The following is a 20,522-nucleotide window of genomic DNA, read 5'->3' as shown; positions in this document are numbered from 1 at the left end:
ACAAGTTCAATGGCCACGTAAAGCCTTGGGCAGCTCCCAGCTCTCTCCGAGCTGTGCACACAGCAGAATTTTTTCTGTGACAAAGTATTCAGGCACTTTGCTTTCTGCTGGATTCCAGCAAAGGGAACACAGATGCTTGTCGAGAGCTTTGAGTATCTCCAAGGTATTTTTCATCTTCAAAGCACATGTTATATTAACTGATGCCTGCAACCCATCTTGGGCAAGAGATCCTGTTACCCACTCACTGACAGAAGAGAGACAAAAGCGATGTACCCAAGGTCACAGAACGAGTCAGTGATAGAGAGGAACTTGATCTCCATAGGTTATTTATTAGATCTTCATACACAGGGGGCTCAAAATAAACACTGAGCCCTCTGACCTTAAAATACCCACCAAGGCAATGCCAGGAGTCACAGAGGGGTTGCTCCCCTTTAGCATCTCCCATCAGCACCTAAAAAGCCCCACAAGGACTCAATGCCCAGTGCTAGTCTTGTCTTCTTTTTCTTTTTTTCGAGGTTTTTCCATGTGAAAACCACACACTTGGCAAGGAAATAGTGGTGGAGGAATACTTAGCAGCCCTTGAAGACCGCAGTGCTGTTGCCTTGAACTAGCACTGCGCTGTCGCTCAGCGGAGATCCCTTGCACACATGCACTGTCACACACACAGCCCTGCCAACACCCAACACTTGGGAAGAATCATGAGTCAGGCATTAAAAAAAATTTAAAAATAATGAGGTTGGCATAAAAATGATGAGATTTTTAAAATAAATCCATTACTGGGTGGTTCCCCACACACACACACGCAAAGTTTGCCTTCTGCTTTCTGAGTCTTTAGGGTGTAATTGAGCTTTTCCCTGCAAGAAACTACCCAGAAACCAAACCCAAAGAAATAAAGCCCTACGTAGCACTGAAGTCATGATTTTGGAGGTTCCAGATTTCCAGGCAATCACAGGATTCCAGGAGCTGGGACTTTCAACAAGGAAAGCACGATCAAACCAGCAAGCACTGATAAATTGGCACATCCCTACTCAGATGGAGGTGGAGGGGCAGCTTCTCTGCTACCGTGGGTCAGGCAAATCAGTTGCCCCAGCACTGAGGTAGCTCTGTGCCCATGGCAGTGCCTCCAGCTGCATCATTGCCCCAAGTAGCAAATTCATGTCTGTGCTGCCCACTTGCCCCCCAATTAATGCTTCCAAATTAACCTTTCCCTCCTGGCGATCGCACTTCCGATATTCCCCCCTCTCTTGGCCCATCTCCTAGATTTTCCAGCATATTTGGAGCTGAATCTCCCTCTGTCCTTTCTTGGTCATGTTTCAAATGTCTTTAGAGGCCCTTTTCTATTAGCACTCTGTTCCCACCAGAATTTGCAGCTCCTCCGGAGTGAGGGAGTGAGAAAGGCAGAATATATTAGATCAGGGCACGTATTTCTGCTGGAGAGATGGGAGAAGAAAAAGGGCATATTATTTACTAACCAAACCTGCTGTTTATTAATGCAGAGAGAATTATTTCAATAAAAATCCCCCACAACAAACCATGACAAATCCTCTGCCGCCCACCCTAAAACTCAGTCCCATCTGGTCCTCCTGGGGGGTATCTCATCGTGGGTGGACTGCAAGAAGAACCTTGCCCCCATCCTCCCTCCTGGCTTTTCCATTTGGCCACCAACCATCCAGACCCTCCTGCAGCCCCCACATCCCTGGAGGGAGAAGGTGAGGAGCTACAGCTGCACAGGTGGTGTAAAGGAGAAGCTGGGACTAGATCCTTGGCTGGGATAACTCCAGAGAGAAGACAGCTCATCCCACACAGCGCCGTGCTCCCAGGCTGGGGCTGGCAGGGCAGGTCGTCATGCTTTTAATTAAAACCTGGCAGCACAGATCAACCTCCTGCCTTCAGGAATGGGAACCTCACTCTCTGAAATCACACCTGGCATAATGGATGACCCTCGTCTAAGCACGGGCAGGGGCTGCTGAGCTGGAATGAGCCATTAAAGGTATTAAAATATTAACCTCACTGTTAGGTGGGGCGGTGGAGCCGGAGGGGAGTGTTCCAGTGTCACCTGCAAGAGGAGCGGGGCGACGGCACTGCCGGCAAACCCAGGGAGGCTGCTCGGCTGGCATCACTTCAACGCAGAGCCCTGACAAGGGGGACATCAGCAGATGAGAGGGCTGATGCGATGCTCAGAGTGAGCTGGGAGCAAACTTCACTTTGGTCTGCCTCCAAAGGGGCCAGCAGAGCCAGGCGCGGTGCAAGCGAGCACCACTGAACCAGGCATGGGGCGCACAGGTGCTGCCGAATCAGGCGCGGTGCCGGCAGGCGCTGCCGAGCCTTTGGCACTGCCAATCTCAGAGGATCCTTTCAATGTTGGGGGTGAGGAGCAATAATTAAATTACCAACCTCCTGCAGCAACAACGGGATGGTAACACGTGGCAGGGAGCAGGTGACTTTCCACCTGCACAGCTCCGGCTCCGGCTGTGACCCCTGCCCATTGTTCCCTGGCCCCAGTCCCCACATCCCAGAGCTGGCCCCAGTAGGGCCAAGGCAGGGGACACTTGAGGAGTGCTGCCAGTGTCTGGTCACTGCTGGTCGGTGCCTGCTGGATGTAGCAATCCCTCCACACTGCCTGGGGAACACCAGATTAGACCAGTCCTGATGGGTGAATCGCTTTCCCTGCAGTAACGAGGTGTCTGCAAAAGAACAGCTCTTTTCTCTTGGTGTCCATCTCCCTGTGCTGAATTTCACTGGCAACCCTCAGATCTATTCTGGATGGACATAGGCTCTGCAGTTTGTCCCACACCCGGATGGCAACAGAGAGCCAGGGGAAACTGCTGGCAGCCCTGGCATTGGAACAGCAGGGACCAGGCAGGGCTGGGAGCACAGGGACATTCCCCACTGCACTGAAGCAGAGGGTCCCATCACAAATGGTGTTTTGTAGTGAGTGACTAAGTTTCTGGTGCCCGATTCTCTCCACAAGCACATGCACATGAGAGCTCATGCTCTCTAACTCTCCAGCCCTCCCAAAGACACCAAACCAATACATTTATAAATGAAATGCAGCCCCCTCTCTGCCAGGACCTGCTGATGATACACAGCCTCAGTAAAAGCCCCTCTGCCATTGCCACAAATGATGCACAAGAGCCAGACTCTGCACCAGGCTGGGCACAGGTCCTGTGGTGCAGACGCAGCACCCATCCTCATCCAGCCCTGTGCCACCTCCCATTGCCCACACTCGCCTCGACTCCCTGGAAAATACTTTTCTCCACCCTCTCCCTTTGTTCAGGGCTCTCATTAACGAAGCAGATTCAGTGACAAATATCGCTGGGGGTTATTTATTCATGAAATACCAACACCATGCAATTCTCAAAGCCTCCAAAGCACTCAACTCATAATAAGCTCCTGAGCTTCACAGTGGCTCTTCTCCCCAGCTCATCCTGGAAGAGGATTAGTGGGTGTTATCCAACTCAGCTGCCCCTTTTTACTGCCTGCTAATGGTTAAAGACTTCCGTGTCTTACAAAGTTAACCATCGCTGAGAAAAACAAAGACAAGGATATGAGCTGGGGACTAAGCCAGTGCTGCTTGGCCATCTGCTCCCTGAGCTGTGTTTGGAGAGGGATTTGGGGTTCATGACTTTCTAGAGGCAGGACACTGACAGCAAAAGGCATGATGCTGTGTCGCAGAAGGCTTCACAGAATTGTAGGCATTGGGAGGGACCTCCAGAGATTATCGAGTCCAACCCCCCTAAACAAAGCAGGTTCCCTAGGACAGGTCACACAGGTCACTCACAGCTTCACACAGAAGAAGACACCAGCACAAATCAGGGACACCAAACCACTCAGTGCTGCCCAGCCACAATGCCTTGTGTTCAGCAGCTTGCACTGCTTCCTACTTCTATTGGCAAGATTCCACTCAACTTCAGAGCTGATGTACTTGTAAAACAGTACCCAGATTTATAGCCAGATTTATACCCAGATTCCAGGTTTTTTTGGCCCAAACGCTTCTTGCCTGAGCAATTTTGATCAACTCTGGCCACAAAACTTCTGCTGTGCTGCAAGACTCAAGAGAGGGTTGGTCTCCTGACTGCCCAGAGCCCACCACAGAATTGTGCAGACTTTGCTCCATTTTCCCATTATGCCCAGCCAAAGGTTAAACCTGGATGTTCTCTGCCATTCCCCCTTCCTTCCTGCCACATCACCCAAAGCTGGCTTACCCAGAGGGACACTCACCCTCTGCCCATAGCTGCTCCCCCCTGCCAGACCCTGACACAGCCCCAAAAAGCACCCAGCCCGCAGCTCAAGCCAAACACCCATCCCTCTGGGGCAGTTTCCAGGAGGAGCTGGATCCCCACCCTGGAAGAAAACACCTCTGGGGAGTTTCCAAACACAGTCCAGGACCTCCATCAGCTGAGGCACCTGTCCACATCATGGGTAGGTTATTACATCCCTAGCAAATGCTCTCTCTGAGCATCACCTATGCTCTCACCTACTCCACTCCTCTCTTCCTCCACTCCTTTTCTCCCTCACATCAGTTTTTCCTCTACTAAACCCTCACTTTCCTCTGCTAATCCAGCCAGCACTGAAAGCATTAGTGAGGCTACTGAACTCTTCCTCGAGTTGCAGAGTAAACCACTCAAAGGTACTAATGGGATCTGTGGAAGTGGGCCCTGCACGAGCCTTTCTGCCATGCAGAGGGTTCTGCCTCTGTTTTGTCTGCAGCCACATGGGCTGGAAACTTCTTCACCAGCCACGAACTGCAAATGCTGGGTGGAAGATGGTGAGCTGTTGGTGCTTTCAGCTGCAAACTTGAAATACCACACTGGAAAGGGGAATTACAGACTGTAGCAGAAGCAGAGTTAACCCAGCCCTTAGTCTCTGGCTTCCAATGCTGCAGCGCTCAGGCTTGTTAAGCCTGGGAAGAACTCAGATGTTCATGCAACGCCCAGCAAAACTCATCACAGCAGTGGCACACAGCTGCTGGCTGTCTGATCCACTCATGCACCCCAGCTGAGGGTGTCCTGCAAAACTCATCACATGTTTGAGAAGCAGGATGTGTAACAGATAAACCCCCAAACTGCATCTCCAAAGCCCAGCAAGCAGGACTGAAGCACTGGGATTTAACCAGCATGTGGAGGTGGGACCCCAGGCAAACCCCTGGGGACACCAAGAGACCACCACCCACAGCCCCAGCCCCACTCACAGCATGTGGCATTCCTGCTCGCCTGCAAAGGCAGAGTCAGCCCTTCTCTTGGGGCCTTGCCTGGGGACTCACCACCCAGGACCCCCAGCACCTCATGAGTATTTACTCTCACAGCTTCTGTATACTGGGTATTATTTTCTTCACACTTAAACAGGAAGCCTAGGCAACTAGAGATCAGAATTAGAGGTGCTCACCACTGTTGCGTGTCCATCTGGAGATGCTCTCACAGATATTTCTAGTACTTTCAGCATGTCATAGAATCACAGAATGTGTTAGGTTGGAAGGGACCTTCAAAGGCCATCTAGTCCAGCCCCCACAGTGAGCAGGGACATCTTCAAGCTTGACCTTGAATGTCTCCAGGGACAGGGGCTCCACCACCCCTCTGGGGAACCTGTGACAGTGCCTCACCACCCTCAGAGTGAAAAGCTTCCTAATGCTTAACCTAAACCTGCCCTGCTCTAGTTTAAACCATCACCCCTCATCCTATCTCTCCATGCCCTTACAAACAGTCCTTCCCAGCTCTCCTGTAGGTCCCTTCAGGGACTGTCCCACCCTCACAGTACAATTCCAACTGGGTTTGAACACAGGCCCAGTTGCTCTGCACAGGTGGCCATCCAGTTACACACCCAAACCATGATGAATGCACGGTCACCTCAGGAACGTGGTCTCCATTTTAAAGACAACAGAATATATTTTTTCCAGGACTTCAAACCCCTTCCACTTCCCACAACACCAAACCATGAGCTATCTCCTGAGCAAGTCCATCTGTGCACTGACCAAGCTGGGATGCTCTGGAAAAGCCAATCTCCAGCTCTGGCATTACAGGACTGAAGGAGGTGGTGGCAGCTTCTAACTCATGGACCTGACAGTCTGAAGCTTTGGCACACTGAAGCTCAGTTCTTCATCCCACATTTCTTAGTGTGGTGCCTGAGGATGTGTGTGCACGGAGTGGATTTATTTATGGAGAAAAACTGAGTTTCTGCCCCACACACCCAACAGACACTTTTCAGCCACTCTGACAGTGCTGGGAGGTTTGTAGAAAAACCATCATCCAGGTTCTAAACTGGGAGAAACCACCCTTAAGTGACACTGAAGAAGGCACTTCAACAGAGCTACTCTGACACACCACTGATGATGAAGCTGCTTCCAATAAATTTTCTGAGTAGTCTCACTTCTTGTGGTAATACGATAATAAACACTTGCAAAAACGCTCACCCAAAAAACCTTGAGGTTGAAAGTGTGAAAAATTCCCCACCACGCTTCAATAACTCGCTGGAGATTCAATAAAACCATCGCTCCGACAGAGCGTTTTGAAGCTCACCTCGGCAACCAGAAGGGCCAGAAATTTAATTACAGCAAAGCAAAAACAAACACACTGGAATAAAAGTGAGCTTGGAAAGCCCATCGTGTGTCCCAGGGGATGCTGGGGCTCACCAGGATCCCCATCCCCCTGTAGCCCCGTTGGAGGTGGTGTGGCTCTGCTCTATGAAGGACCAGGACATCATAGATGAGATGAACAAGACAGTTTTAATTCTGGGCATTTTTTCCCATTTCAGGGAAGCATTGTGGTTACTGCTTCAACCCCACACAAGCCAAAGGCAAATGCAGGCAGTGCTGCCTCAGTCTCCCAGGCAACCTCAGCACTGTGAGGTTAAAGGAAGGCGCACGAGCCTTAATAGGGATGGTAAGACACAGTCAGTAAGAGCACTGGAAATTACACATGCCCTCGCTGGCTTCACCACAGCTCATAAGTAATCCCAAGTTTGGCAGGTGGCATTTCCTCTGTGGCAACGTTACAGTTGGGATGCTCCTGTATGTCAGGCACCTTGACAGCAAAGGGGATGGCATGGGATGGGGTGTGACAGCACGGTGGCTTAGATACAAGTGCCCTCAGTGGGACAGAAAAGCAGCTGGGGACACCAGTCAGGAGGAGAAGCAGCACTGCCAAGCATCATGTCCCACCTCAACCATCTCAGCACATCATGGCTAAAGGGATGGGTATTGCCCTACATACCCACCATCCTGTTCTATGTTTATTTACGACCCCTCTTTCCCAGACACTTTCAGGGTTCCAGGCTTTATCCTCCTGCCACATCCTGGCAGGAGGATCACAGACCCACCACCCTGCTCCTGTGCAATTTCCACCTCTCCTCATTACCTCCATCAGGAGGTAATCCTTCAAGGTAATCCTTCAAGGGAAGGATGTGACTGTCCATGTCTCAAGGGTGTCCAGCACTGACAAAACTACTTCCCCCCTTCCATGCAACCGCAGAGCCCCAGCTGCTATTCCTGCTCCTATTGCCGCAACTGCTCCCAACAGCCCAGCTAACAGCTTCAGAGGAATCCGTTTCCCTCTGTTGACTACGTCACCAGCCAGAGCCAGACATCCCTAATTCGGTTTTATTAACTTCAGTTAAGTTATGAAGCACACAAAGTTATCTGAGATGAGCCTGGCCTGTCCCTTTCCCTACACTGCTCCTCCAAACCTCAGCTGCAAAGAAAAAAACCTTTAGAATATCAAATCTAAAAGTAAAAGAAAATAAAAAGGCAGCAAACCAGAAGCACTGGAAAAGTGCAGCTTTAACATCTTAAGAAAGCAAATAATTAAAAATATAGCATTTAGAACAGCAGGAATGGAAAGCTCCAGGCTGAGCGAGGAGCCACCTGACCCCTCACATTGTTGCAATGACCAGTAACCACCTTTTGCCAGGGGTTCCAGGCAGCTCCAAATATTAATAATTCAAACAGCTAATAGTAGCGGAATCTGCTTGTTCGACAGGGAATCAGCAGTGGTAGTACATATTAATTGATAGTAATTGAACACTAATTAACTCACAAAGTAATATGTTTATCTAGCCAAATGGATCACACTACTGGTGCAGGGGTTATCAATAAAAGCAGCAATACATAATTAAAAAAATACATAGATGAAAATTATCAAATTATTTCTCTCTGCTAATTAATATTTTTACTAGCTCATTTTGCCTGGCAATCTCTTCCGTCCCATCCTCTCAAAATGTTCCTTTTAAACCCCTGAGCTTGTAAATACATTTCTGGCCTTAATATAGAAATAAAACCCCCACAACTGGAGGGGTAGTTTTCACACTCAGAGATAACACGGTGATAGCAAGGAAGGAAAAAGAAATCTGTGCAGAAGGAGAATCGCGAGCCCAGAGGGAGGGCTTGTGGCTCGCCATGTCCGAGCTGCTCCAAGCTGAGCAGACCTTGCTGACACTGCTGGCAAGACCGTGAAAGGAGGCATCCAAAAATACTTCCAACCCTCCTGCCAATTAAACACCCACCTCGGCACAGTGCAGGTGGTTGGCCAGGACTCCCATGGGTTTATTTGGAAGGATGGAGCAAAGCACACCGTACCACAGGAGGAGAAGAGGGGGGAGGGGGGGTAAGAAAGCCAATTTGATGTTGTTCTCACTCCAGAATTGCATGTCATGACCAAGGGCAGGGACTGAGAAGGACAAGGGAGGCCAGTCCAGTGCCCAACCCTCCATATGGGGATCACTCTCCCACAGGAGCTCGGCAGGGAAGTGGTGTAGGCTCTGCTGCCATCACTGCCTTGCTCCCACAATCAACTGCTTGAGTGCAAGCCAGTCCTTCCCACAGCCCTGGCACCCAAATCCAGAGGAGTTCCCCAGGGCACCACCTCACAGTTCAATTTACAGGGAGCAAAACCCTGTGTGGGGGACGCCACATCCAGACTATCTCCACCTAGATGGTGGGCTCTCTGCTGGCAAAGGGATCTCTGCAACGCTGGCCCAGACCAAGCCTCTAAGGAAAGCCCATGGTAGCAGGGCTGCAGGTATAATGGCTGCTGCAGACATGCTGAGGTCTATCAAGCACCCCGGGAACTGGAACCACCGCCACCCACTGCAGGTATGTACAGGTCTGTGCACACAGAACAAGTGTGATAAAGGAAATGACAAAGGTTGTAGTGTCATGTACTCAAAACTTAAGAAAATGTGAGAACTAAGGTTGCCTTGGCAACCTTAATTCAGTCTCTGGTAATTATGCATTTCCATGAAGGTGTTGACTGCAAGACCACATACAGGAGGGTTATCTGAAGGACCTATCTGTCCCCAAACACCAAAGATGACGGTGCGGAGCTGTAGCTGTCTCAGGGCACCTGAAACAGCCCAGAGTTCAGCATTCCCAAACAACCCCCCAGGTACCTATGAACATCCACAGGCTTCTCCACGCCCTACAAACAACTTCATCTGCAGCTTCTCAGTATCTTGTTTTCTCTTCGTTGGAGGACACATAGCTCCTACTTTATTGCACTCCAGTCAGACGGTGTTCTGCATGCACAATTATTCAGCTCCTTATGGGTTGCTGCTGCTTTGCTCGACACCAGAAAGCAGCAGTATTTCACAACCAATAAAGTGATTAAGTTCCCAGTCTCCCTGTTAACCATCCCCATTTTACAGACGGGGAGCTAAGGCCCAGGAATGGGAATGTAAAAAACATCCCCTACATCACATGCACCAAATCTGAGACATTTAGCCTTGATTTTTCAGAGTGCTTAGCATTAAATGACACTTCCCCTGCTCAAAGCACAGCTCTCAGTGACTTCGGTTGGAGTTTTTACAGCTCCACATTAATGCAGAGCGTTCCCAGAGCAGGTTCATCGGCGGTGCCGATGAGAGAGGCAAAGGTGAAATACTTGGATATGATCATGCCATTAAAGATGGGTTCATAATGCACACGCACAGAGGGGCTGCCTGAGGGCTGCACAGCAAACCGACCCTGGCACCTCCCGGCTTTAGAGTTTTGCAAACTTGATAACGTCTGCTGAAGAGGAGCCTTACTGGGGTTTTATTCTGGGCAGGGAGGAAGGGGAAGGTGCTTAGGCTGGAAAAAAGAGGACTTTTTTCAGCAGCAATCACAGGACGCAGCATCACTCAGCCTATAGTGGGCAGGGCTCTCCCTGGGGCAAAATCACACTGGCTGCCTCCTCATCATCCTCCTCCCCTTGTGTCCCCCTATAGCCCATTCCTCTTCCCCCACTCCTCAGTTCCCCTTTCCTCCCAGACCCAAATTTGATATTTTGGGCTAGCTACTGCCCTCCCTTACGCCCTCAAGCAGCATTTCAGAGCGGGGATGCTTGGCTGGGCTCAGGCACGGAGGATTGCTGCTGATTCTTGCTGCTAAAATCAAACAAGACTTCATGCCGTGTGCAGTGATTCAAGTTTTTCAAAAAGGCTTTTAAGCTGGCCAAATTAAGGCGGTTCTTTGCCTGTAAAAGAGAGAACCTCCACAAAACGTCTGCCTCAATCCTCTGCAACAGTTTTGCCCGGGGGGGAGAAAAAGAAATCTTAGAAAAACAAGCATTCAAGCAAAAGCCCAGACAGAAGGCCTGGGATCTCTCATCCTAAATTATTAAAGACTGAAAACACCATGAGATGGGTCAGACCACCCCAGTACCGTGCACCGACTGCAGCCCTGCCTAGGCTGGTACAAATAAAACAGAGATTCACACAGACTCTAGGTGGCACAGCAAAAAAATGCCATTTATCTCAGCATCGTGATGAGCTCTGGGCATCTCCTCACTTCCTCACTCATATCTGCTCCCAACACGGACCTGATCTCTTGCCAGAGAAGAACTGAGCATCCAGCACCTACCCCTTGTCTTTGCCCTTCAAAATAACCAGCCATCAGCAAACCAAGATTCCAGGTCCCTGCTTGTTCGTTACCCCAAAGGGATGAGCCTAGGATGAGCATTTTCCCATTTAAACCAGACATATACTCTAAACCAAAAGACAGCTTCAGCTGCAGCAGCACCCATCTCTTCACCCTGTTTTTCCTGCCCAGAAATTGGGGATTTAGCTTGCTGATGGGGACTTGGAGGAGCCAGAAAAAGAGGAGCTGAAAGGACCCCAGCCCACAGCCCTGCCTGGGGTTGGCACAGCCCCCCTTCCATGCCACAGCTCATATCCCAGCCCCATGGAGGCAGAGATGACCTACAGTGCTCCACAGTCACTGGGGAGGGATCCAGCAAGAGATATGGCAGTGGGGCTGCCTCTGCCTTGGGTGATCATGAGCATTTTGCAATGGCAAGCTTGAAATCCCAGCTTAGGGCTCAGACTGCTTAAGCACAAATGAGTCACTGGGGTTTTACTTCCCTTCTATAGCCTCTGAGGGTATTTTGGGCAAGTTTTCTGTTCCAATAGGCTCTTCAGGATCTGACTTGATAGCAATTGCTACCGGGAAGAACTGGACTTTGCAGGGAAACTGAGCAACGTGGCTGTTCACCTGCACCCAGTCACTGGGATCAGCCACATCCACAACTCAACCACTCTCATTACACAACAACTGGGATTTTTTTCCTTGAGAAACACATGAAGTGCTTGTGATAAGCACTTTAGAAATGCCGATAGAATTAGATCAGATAAATAGGAAACAGTCAGGGCTGCAGGAGCAGACATCCATGCCCTGATTTTTCACAGATGCTCCTATTGATCTCCTGGAAAGAGACAGCATCGAGCCCCTGAGAAACCAGGTGCTGGGGATTGGCCATCTCCACACAGCCAGGGATGTTGGGACTGGAGATCCCTGTCCTGATGAGACTCTTGCCACAGGAAGGCCAGCTGTGGAGAAGCAAGTCCTGCAACACTGCAGCAGCTCAGCATCCCCGTGCTGATGCGCCAGGCTCTGCAATAAAGCTCCATCCAGCTGAACCCCCTGAAAGCCACACAGATGTGTGACCTTCACCAACCCCTCCACATCCCAGGGATCCATACACCTCTCCCCTCTTCCCTGCAGACCTGGGCACATTGCTTTCCAGCCATGGCACTGGGTGAGCAAATGTCCTGCAGCACAGGGTGCATACAGGTGCATGGAGAGAGGCAAGAGCCCACAGGAAACAAAACTAGAGCTTCTTGGAGAAGCAAACCCATGAGTTGAATTTCAGAAAACACCACTCGCCTGGGTCAGTTACTAGGGATGCATTTATGCATACATATAGATATATGCAGAGCTTTGCTGCTATATATAGCACTTTCTATCAGCAACGCTCAATGGGTTTGCAAAAGCCAGGTGAATGTCCACAGACAGAGGAACTGAGGCACAACTAGATTATTTACAGCTTGTTTCCAGAAGTAGCCTTTGAAGTTGGAATCCAATTAATTTTATACCTGGGGAGAGATTTGCATAGGGATTTTCCGTCCATATGGGCAGATTTTTCAAAAGGACTTGGCTCTTATCAAGGCACCCAGTGCAGACTGTGTTTTCCAAGGTGCCCAGCATCCATCAACAGCTCCTTGGTGTACAGTCAGGTTTATCACAAGGGCAGCATCCTCCTTGCTAAGCCGGCCTGTTACCAATCCCTTCCATGGACCTTACTTCCATGGGTCTGGTCTCTAAAGGCAAGGAGCATCCCAATCTGCTGCTGCTTTCGGTAGGGGCCCATTTCACACCTGCCTAGAGATGTGGGACCTTGAGAATAAATATGTTCCTACCACAAAGAAAGAGGGAGGTTTCCTGCCACTCTAAATCCCTCAACAAGCTCAGCCCAGCATCAGCCAGATGTCAACTGCTGGCATGGGGGAACTGATGGACATGACATCAGTAGCTGAGGGAGGACCAGGACCACCTTATGTGGTGGCCACAACCCACTAGACCACCTTGGCTAGATCTTAAAACTGCACACACACTGCCAGGAGAGTGTGTTGTGTACCTCCCCTGCAAAGGTGCCCCATGCTCCATACACCTCTCCCCACCCAGCAAGTGCTGCCCAGACAGACCTCTAAGCTGTCCCCAACCTGCAAACTCTGGGGCAGAAGCCGTATTTAGATCTATGTGTGGGACAGCTCTCTTCCACACACTTCAAGGAACCTTTCCTGATTTCCAACTTTACAAATAACCCACTAGAGAGATGAGCAAGCCTTTCACACCCCCCTCACACCCCCATCGCAAGCCACTGCCTCTGGGAGCCCACTGTGCGGTACCTGAAAATCTCTGATCCTGGCAACAGCTGCAAAGCATCGCCTTTAGACTTCTGAGGAAGACACACAGAGCTTCAAACACACAGGAAGCCACCAGAGACCACCATTTCACAAACAAACAGCACCCACCGGGAGGGAGCTGCTGCCCTGGCTCCAGCAATGCCTGCCTGTAATGAGCTGACCCGCAGGCTTCCTCCTGGCTCACTGGTTTGTCTGGTAATTGCCGTGTGCTTTTAGCCTTGCCTGCAGCCCTATTGCATAGTGAAGGCTGCCAAGCTGTGTCCAGGGCCAGGTGTGTTCAGAAAAAAAGCATTTAAAAACAGAAGAGGAGAAAAATCTGGCACTGAACTCTGTTGCATCCATTTTTGTTCCTGCTGAACCAAATTGGCTGCCATCGAAGCAAATGGCAGATGAAGAAAACATTGACTTTCTGCTTGGGTCAATAAACAAGATAAATTGAGTAGGGAATTGGATGTGGAACAGGGAACATCATCATCTACCTGAGGAAGAGAGAGGGTTAAAGGCAGAGAGGCTGAAGAAGGGCACACATCCATGTCACACCTAAGAGTGTTTCACTTGGGACCTCAGTGACAAGGCTTGGGACCATACTGTGGGTCTGGTGCTTAAAACAAAGGCTCTGGACCCAAATCCCAAGAAATGCCTATGAGGGATTGCATTCCTGTGACTGGGCATCTGGTATGCAGCCTGTGCAGAGCTGAGACCTGACTGCTATGGGTCCAGAAGCGGCTAAGATAGACCCCTCTTGAGGTCCCAGAGATGCTGAAGATGGGATTCAGCCCACCCACCCTATGTGTAGGCTTTTGAGCTCCTCCAAACTCACTGGGGGAAATCAGCTCATTTGGGGGATGATGCCCTTGCCCTACAGTGAAAGATTGCTGCAAGAGCTGATGGGTGCCCTGAGCTCCACAAACCACATCTCCACTGATTAGGAAAGGCAACCTTGGGAACTAGCTTAGATACAGATCTAGCAATCATCTAAGCTACTCCTCAGTGTAGCCTCATCAGTCCCAGCCTACAGCCCTTCAGACTACTTGCAACAGGAGCTGAGGAGAAAGTTATTCACCTTCCTGAGGAAAGGGAAAGTTTTGAGCTCATCCATAGCATTAGACAGCCAAAACACTGTCTGGGAGAGAGACAGAAAGCCTCAATTATGGAAAAAAAAACCCTCCTTGCTCTTTGCACTGTGTTAAATACAAGAGAACCACTGTGAGACACAACCTGTAAAATGCCAAAATCCTTGTGCCTCCAACAGGATTCATTGTCCTCCCATATTGTCCTGTCTTTTACCTTCTTGACATCACAGCTAGCCTAGTTTAGATCTGCTGAGCAGGGCTATTAACAGTGCCTTCTGGAAATGCAGAGGGCTGAGCAGACTCCCAGGGCTCACTCAGGTTTCCAAAGGAGACATCACTTTGGAAATGCCCATGTTTTGTTGGTTTTGAGGTGTTTTTCATGCACAGGCCTATCCCCTCTCAACAATAACCCAGGACTTGAAGCATCTCTGAAAAACAGACTATGGCATTAAACCAATGGCAGCACTGTTCATACACAGACATACTGTTTTTGAAGGTTACCTCAGAGCTCCTCCAGCCTCACTCCAATACAAAGCACTGGGGGTTGGACTTGATGATCTCTTGAGGTCCCTTCCAACCCCTACAATTCTGTGATCCCAGAACACACATCGTTCCTTCATCTGTAAATCTTTGTGCTATTGCATTACCAAGCAGAACATAAAGAATATCTGTATTTATTAAAAGCAGAACAGATCACACCTCCCAGCAGATTCTTCCTTAAGCCCACTTATTGGCACTACATGTCCCACATCTAGAAGCACTGCGCTGTGGCAGAGGCTGTAAGGGATGCGTCAGGGGCCCAAGCTCCACGATGAGAGCTGCAGGCAGGTGTGCATGGGATGGGAGCATCCCTCCCCTTGGGCCAGGCAGGCATCAGCCATCAGGTTCAATTCAGTTGCCGGTGTCACAGTGAAGGATATTCAGTTTGAACTGCAATTCACAGGAGTACGGGACGGAGTCGTCACTACTCTGCCTGATTAGATCTGTCAAAATCTATCAGGGGGAAGTTTGCCTGGGAACCTGCTCTCCTGCTGCTCATTTAGCACCAAGAGATTGATGACAGGAGAAAAGAAGGTGGGGGAAGAAAAGACAGGAAGAGCTCTTGCACACTGCAGGACCACCCTCCTTTTCCTGCCCATCACATTCAGCTCACCATCTCTATTTCAGTGTCTCTCTTAATTAAGGAGACTAAATGGAAAGGCTTCCGTGCTAATCCAAATCCTGCTCTGTGGGGCTAAGAAGGATGCCCAGAACACAATGTGGTTCCTCTGAAAGGCATCAGACATGCAGAGGCATGTGGAGCCCAGGGTCCCACCACAGACCCCACAAACCCCTTCTGCCAGGGCAGGGAGCTGCGGGTGCAGATCTTCTGATGGGTGCCAGGAGCATCCATCAGAGCTCTCAGCACCCAGTGCCTCCAGATGCTGTGACCATCACATGGGCTCTAGGAGGAGGTGGGGGTAAGGGAGGGCTGACCCCACTCCAACACCCATGGCAGCCTGCTTTACAGAGCACAGGCTGCCCAGGGGGTGTGGAGTCTCCTTCTCCTGAGATATTCAAGACCCATCTGGATGCTGAACTGTGTGACCTGTCCTAGGGAACCTGCTTTGGCAGGGAGGATTGGACTCGATCTCTGAAGGTCCCTTCCAACTCCTACAATTCTGTGATCTCTTCTCAGGGTGACCTCACAGCCGGACCCCGCCTCACCCTGCAGCTGCACAGAGAGCAATGTTGACCCAATGCTGCGTGCAAGGAGAGATGGGGGTTACCCACAGCCTCTCAGACAAACGCTCCCCAAAATACAGGCCAAGAGTCCTCTTTCATTACATGCACTAGGGCCAAAACATTGATTTTTTCGGCCAGTGAGCAGCAGCAGAAGCAAGCCCCTGCGAATGTGACCCTTGGGAAAAGAGTCAAGTAGGCTGCTTTTGGAGGCAGAGCTCACCGGAGAGGCAAGCCTGGGGATTTATGAGCAAGAAAATAGTTGGTTGTTGTATTTCTACCATTCCACCCCAACAGGCTTCTCTGTACGTATTTGCAAACAGCAGGGATCACAGCAAAGACTGAGCCTAACGTGCTTCTCCCAGCTTTTCTCTTGATGGAAGGAGCACCACAAAGCTGAAATGCTGCCCAACCTGCAGCCCAAAAGCAACGAACTTGCAGTATTTGGCTTAAAATTCACATTACAAGACTCATATTCGACTTCAGTAATATTCACCTTCATCTATCCAAACCTAAACTCCACTTAAAGAAATAGAGATGACCTCAAACCTCCCAAGGGGCTGCTCTGCCACCAAAGAGGAGCAGAGAACATTCCCAGGAATAAAGCCCTGAGCAGGAGTTGGCATTTCAGGATCGGCTGCAGACTCACACGGTGAATTGCTGCACGACCGCGGGCAACGCGCAGGATGTGTCGACGCTCCCGACTCCTCATCTGTAAAACGGGGACAACAGCTACCTACCTCCCACTGTGCCGTGCAGTTAATTAATGCTCCTTTGAGCGGTGAAGATGAAAAGCAGCCTATAACTGGAAAATAGTGTTTTATTATTATTATGAATGAAGCCTCTGCTCGTTCCATCAGAGCGCACCTTAAAGCGGGGCTGCTGTAGACACTGTGAATTGTTCCCAGCAGCTGTACTACCGCTGGCATTCGCAGGAGTCTGACTGTAGACTTGCAAGTAAAAGCTTTGAACATGCTGGGGAAGAAGGGAGGGAGAATAAACAAACAGAAATTCCAGCACGTTTTTGTGCTTAGCACCTGGAAACGATGCTCCCACCCTCCTGGGGGCTGGAACAAAACAAACCAGAGACAACAGCTTTTCTTCACCTCCTGTTCTTGCCTGCACTTTTCCTCCACGGGATGCTGTAGCCTTGCATATATCAAGTCAGGACAGATAGTACGGCAAGGGCACTTAAACAGCAGATTCATATCACACGGCCACTTTAGGAAGTGATTAATATATTGTCATTATTTGACAGGTGGGAGAAATGTAGCACGAGACATTGAAATCCCCCTTACCGGCACGCAGCAAGCTGGGGGCAGAGCAGCATGCCAGAACCATGCCAAGGCATGGACTGACCCCCTGCTCTGGCTGGGGCAGCACCAGCTGTTGGCACCACCCAAACTGCATCCCCATCCTCCTGGGTGCACCAGAGGAGCGACTGTGGAAGCACTCCTCACCCATGCGCCCACTTGGGAGAGCTCTCTAGCCCTGCAAGCCCTCCTCGCCCTGCTGCGAGCATCAAACCTGATGCAGCAGGTCCAAGGGATGCCCAACGCCAACCACAGCTCCTGAGCTGTACGCAGGCTCAGCCCCTCTCCTGCCAGGGGTTGATATCACCAGATTAGCACACAGCAAAAGAAACTTCAGGTCCTGGATTGAGCACTCTAGGCAAATCACCTTTTCCGTACCTGCCTTATTTATCGCTATTTCCTTTGTTCCACCTTGTTGCCTAGCCTCCCTCTCCCAGAGGCAGACCTCTCCTTTGGTGCCCAAGCACCGTACTCTTTCCCAACCTCGCAGCCAGCCCCCCTGCCCTGGCAGCACAACCTCAACCCAGCAGAGCAGGCTGCAGCTCTCCGTTCCCCAGGCACTGCCGCTTCCCCTCCCCAGGCCACCTCAGCCATGCCTGGCTGAAGGACTCGGATGCCTGCAGCACACGGTGGCCACGCTGCTCCCGATAGGCACCTTTCATGTTTAATTCAGAGGCTAGTTTAGTTAATCTATTTTTTAATAATTCATCCCTTCCATCTTAATTTTGGTAGTTGTTGAAAATCCCTAATAAAACATTTAGGGGCTCTTTTACTGAAGCAATGGCATGATTTACTTGACAGAATCCAGTCTTTGATGTCCTGTCTTAATTCCCTCCCTCCCACCGTGCCTCAATCCTGTTTATCGCTGTGCCGGAGGTAAGAGGTTCTTGTCGAGTTTTGTAGCACTTAGACGCTTGGTCAGCGTTAATAATTCAGCTGCCCCACACGACTTGGACAAATCATGTAGCATACCAGCCTCTTCCTTTATCCACAGTTCCCTCTGCCACCACGGATCCAGGCATTGGCTGGGAAAGGTGCAGAGGGACCAGGCAGAGCATCCCAACCAACGTGGGTCGGAAGCGTGAGCAAAATATCGCCGGTGCCAACTACATTGTTGAAAGGATATACACCCTTTTACGGCGCTTATATTTCATTCTCTACTGCTGGAATGGAGAAACACGCTGGGTTTTTGCATCCGTAATTGGGGAAGAACAGATGGTGGAGGCACAGTTGGAAGTAATACGGCCATTAAAATAATCTATATGGCTTGTAATTCTCCAACATGTGAGAAAGAGGAGGGCTTGCCTTCGCCCGAGTGCCCGGCCCAACCACTCACCCTGCTGCAAGAGGGGTGGGAACATTTTTGTGGCAACTCTTGGGATGTTGAGGGGTTTTGGTGGGTTTGATGGGTAAATCTATTGCCCTCCTCCTGGGATTCTCCACTTGAAGTGATATGAGGAGACGACAGCTGAACCAACGCTGCTTCCACTAGGGAATTACCAGACTCCTGCCTGCCACACAGTTTGCCCCCCCAAATCACACAGTTAAAGCAACTCCTAGCTTTACATCTATCTTGATGATGTAAAAAGAAGAGCAGAAAGTCCCAAGCACTTCAGGCTGGTGTAGGGGTGTCTTGGCACTTAACTTGAATTTCAAATGGGGGTGATGAGAGAAAGCATTAAGCAAAAAAAAAAAACAACCCATTGATTCATGAAACCTTCTCAGGGGAACGCACAGGCTTTGCCATGACCTCTATCACTTAAAATTTCAAGAGCAAGAAAATATAAAATCAGAGCAAGAAAAGTGCCCAGAAAAGCCCAATATATGGAAATTTATGTCCTCGCTCTGCATGAATTAGGCCACGTTTTCAAAGACCTATGAGCCCTCTAAACACCCCAACCTCCACGTTGCGTTGTACCTCTTGATGGCTGAGAGTTTTTCTCTGGGATTCGGTTACCGCTCTGTGTTGGTTTAGTTTTCCACATGAACAGACTATAGAAAAGGTTCTACTTTATCAATATAAAATGAAGACATCATTTCAAATCTCACATACTGGAAGGAGTAATCCTTTCTCACTCAGACCCAGAGCCAGCATTCCTATCCTGATTTACAGAGCAGAGAAGGAAAGGAAATTGCAGCAGCATGCCCTGGCTGGGAACTTGAGCACCCCAGGTTCCCCAGGGCACTGTGCTTCTCATGAACACCTCCCCAGGCTGGACACAACGATTTTCTCATCCAGAAACCTCTCCATTGGGCTTAAAATCTTCACTGCAATCGCACAGGCAAGTACCTCCCCAAATCTTTACCCTCCATATCCTGAACACACGGGAGCCAGCAGGATGTTACCTTGACAGCTGGCTTTGCTTTATGGAGCTGTAAATATATTTTTTAATAGGCTGGCGGCAAGAAAGATGTGTTTTCAGGCTCGACAACATCCAAAATTAACTGCGATTCATTTCAAAAGGGGTGAAGGGGTGGAGGAAGGAGGACCGCCAGTCTGAAACCCACAGAATATAACAGCCTTGAAAACAACTGCCAAAAAGCTCCTGCACAGCTGCCTTCTGGCTCTCGGAAAGAGATTAAAAACCTGAGCAGCATCAGGCTGAAGCAGACGTCACAGAGGCCACCCTGGGCCATGCTCATGCTCAGATAAGACTCTTACTTATTAGTATTTTCCCAGAGTCAACCCAGCCTTCACTGACGCACAGCTCTGCCCCGCTCCTCGCATCACCCAGCATGATGAATTCACCTAATCCAAGAGGAGATTCAAGATGCCGGTGCCTGGGGTGACTGGGGGCTCCCCCTACATGGTCCCTGGGCACCCCAGAGGGATCCTGCCACAAACATCAGCATCTCATCCTCCTTCAGTATCTCACCCTCCTTCATGTACCAGAGCATTAAGCTTGACGTGCCTTCGTTAGCCCCGGCGCTGCTCTCTGACGCCTAATTTGACTAACCCTTTAGTGACTAATTTAATTACCCCGGCCCACAAACTGACAGACAGCTGTTAAAAATGGTTATTGCATTATTAATACGCTCCAGTAATTTCCCATTAAAACTATACTGTTAATAATTTTTTTCCCTGTATTTCTTCCCTCTTAATTAGTCTATTTAAAACTTTGAAGGAATATTCTCTTTATGGTAAATGGGAGCGTTGAGCAAATTACATTTTTGATTGAATACTTCTGTGATAGGCCAGCAAATAAGACCGTTGAGTTGTTAATTATTGTCAGAGTTTCACACG

The 20,522-nt window shown here is 49.8% G+C and overlaps 1 protein-coding gene across 1 annotated transcript in view; it reads right to left on the bottom strand.

Annotated features, from left to right (window-relative positions):
• ASTN2 (astrotactin 2) overlaps window positions 1-20,522 on the bottom strand; it is a gene marked incomplete at its 5' end in the record, with an annotated part of 343,253 nt that overhangs the window by 155,218 nt on the left and 167,513 nt on the right. The gene's annotated exons all lie outside the window — the stretch shown is intronic.

This window comes from Gallinula chloropus, assembly GCF_964237585.1.
Source record: "Gallinula chloropus genome assembly, chromosome: 18".
Classification (NCBI taxonomy): domain Eukaryota; kingdom Metazoa; phylum Chordata; class Aves; order Gruiformes; family Rallidae; genus Gallinula; species Gallinula chloropus.
The sequence above is the reverse complement of the archived record's forward strand: the minus strand, read 5'-3'. Positions and strand labels throughout refer to the sequence as shown.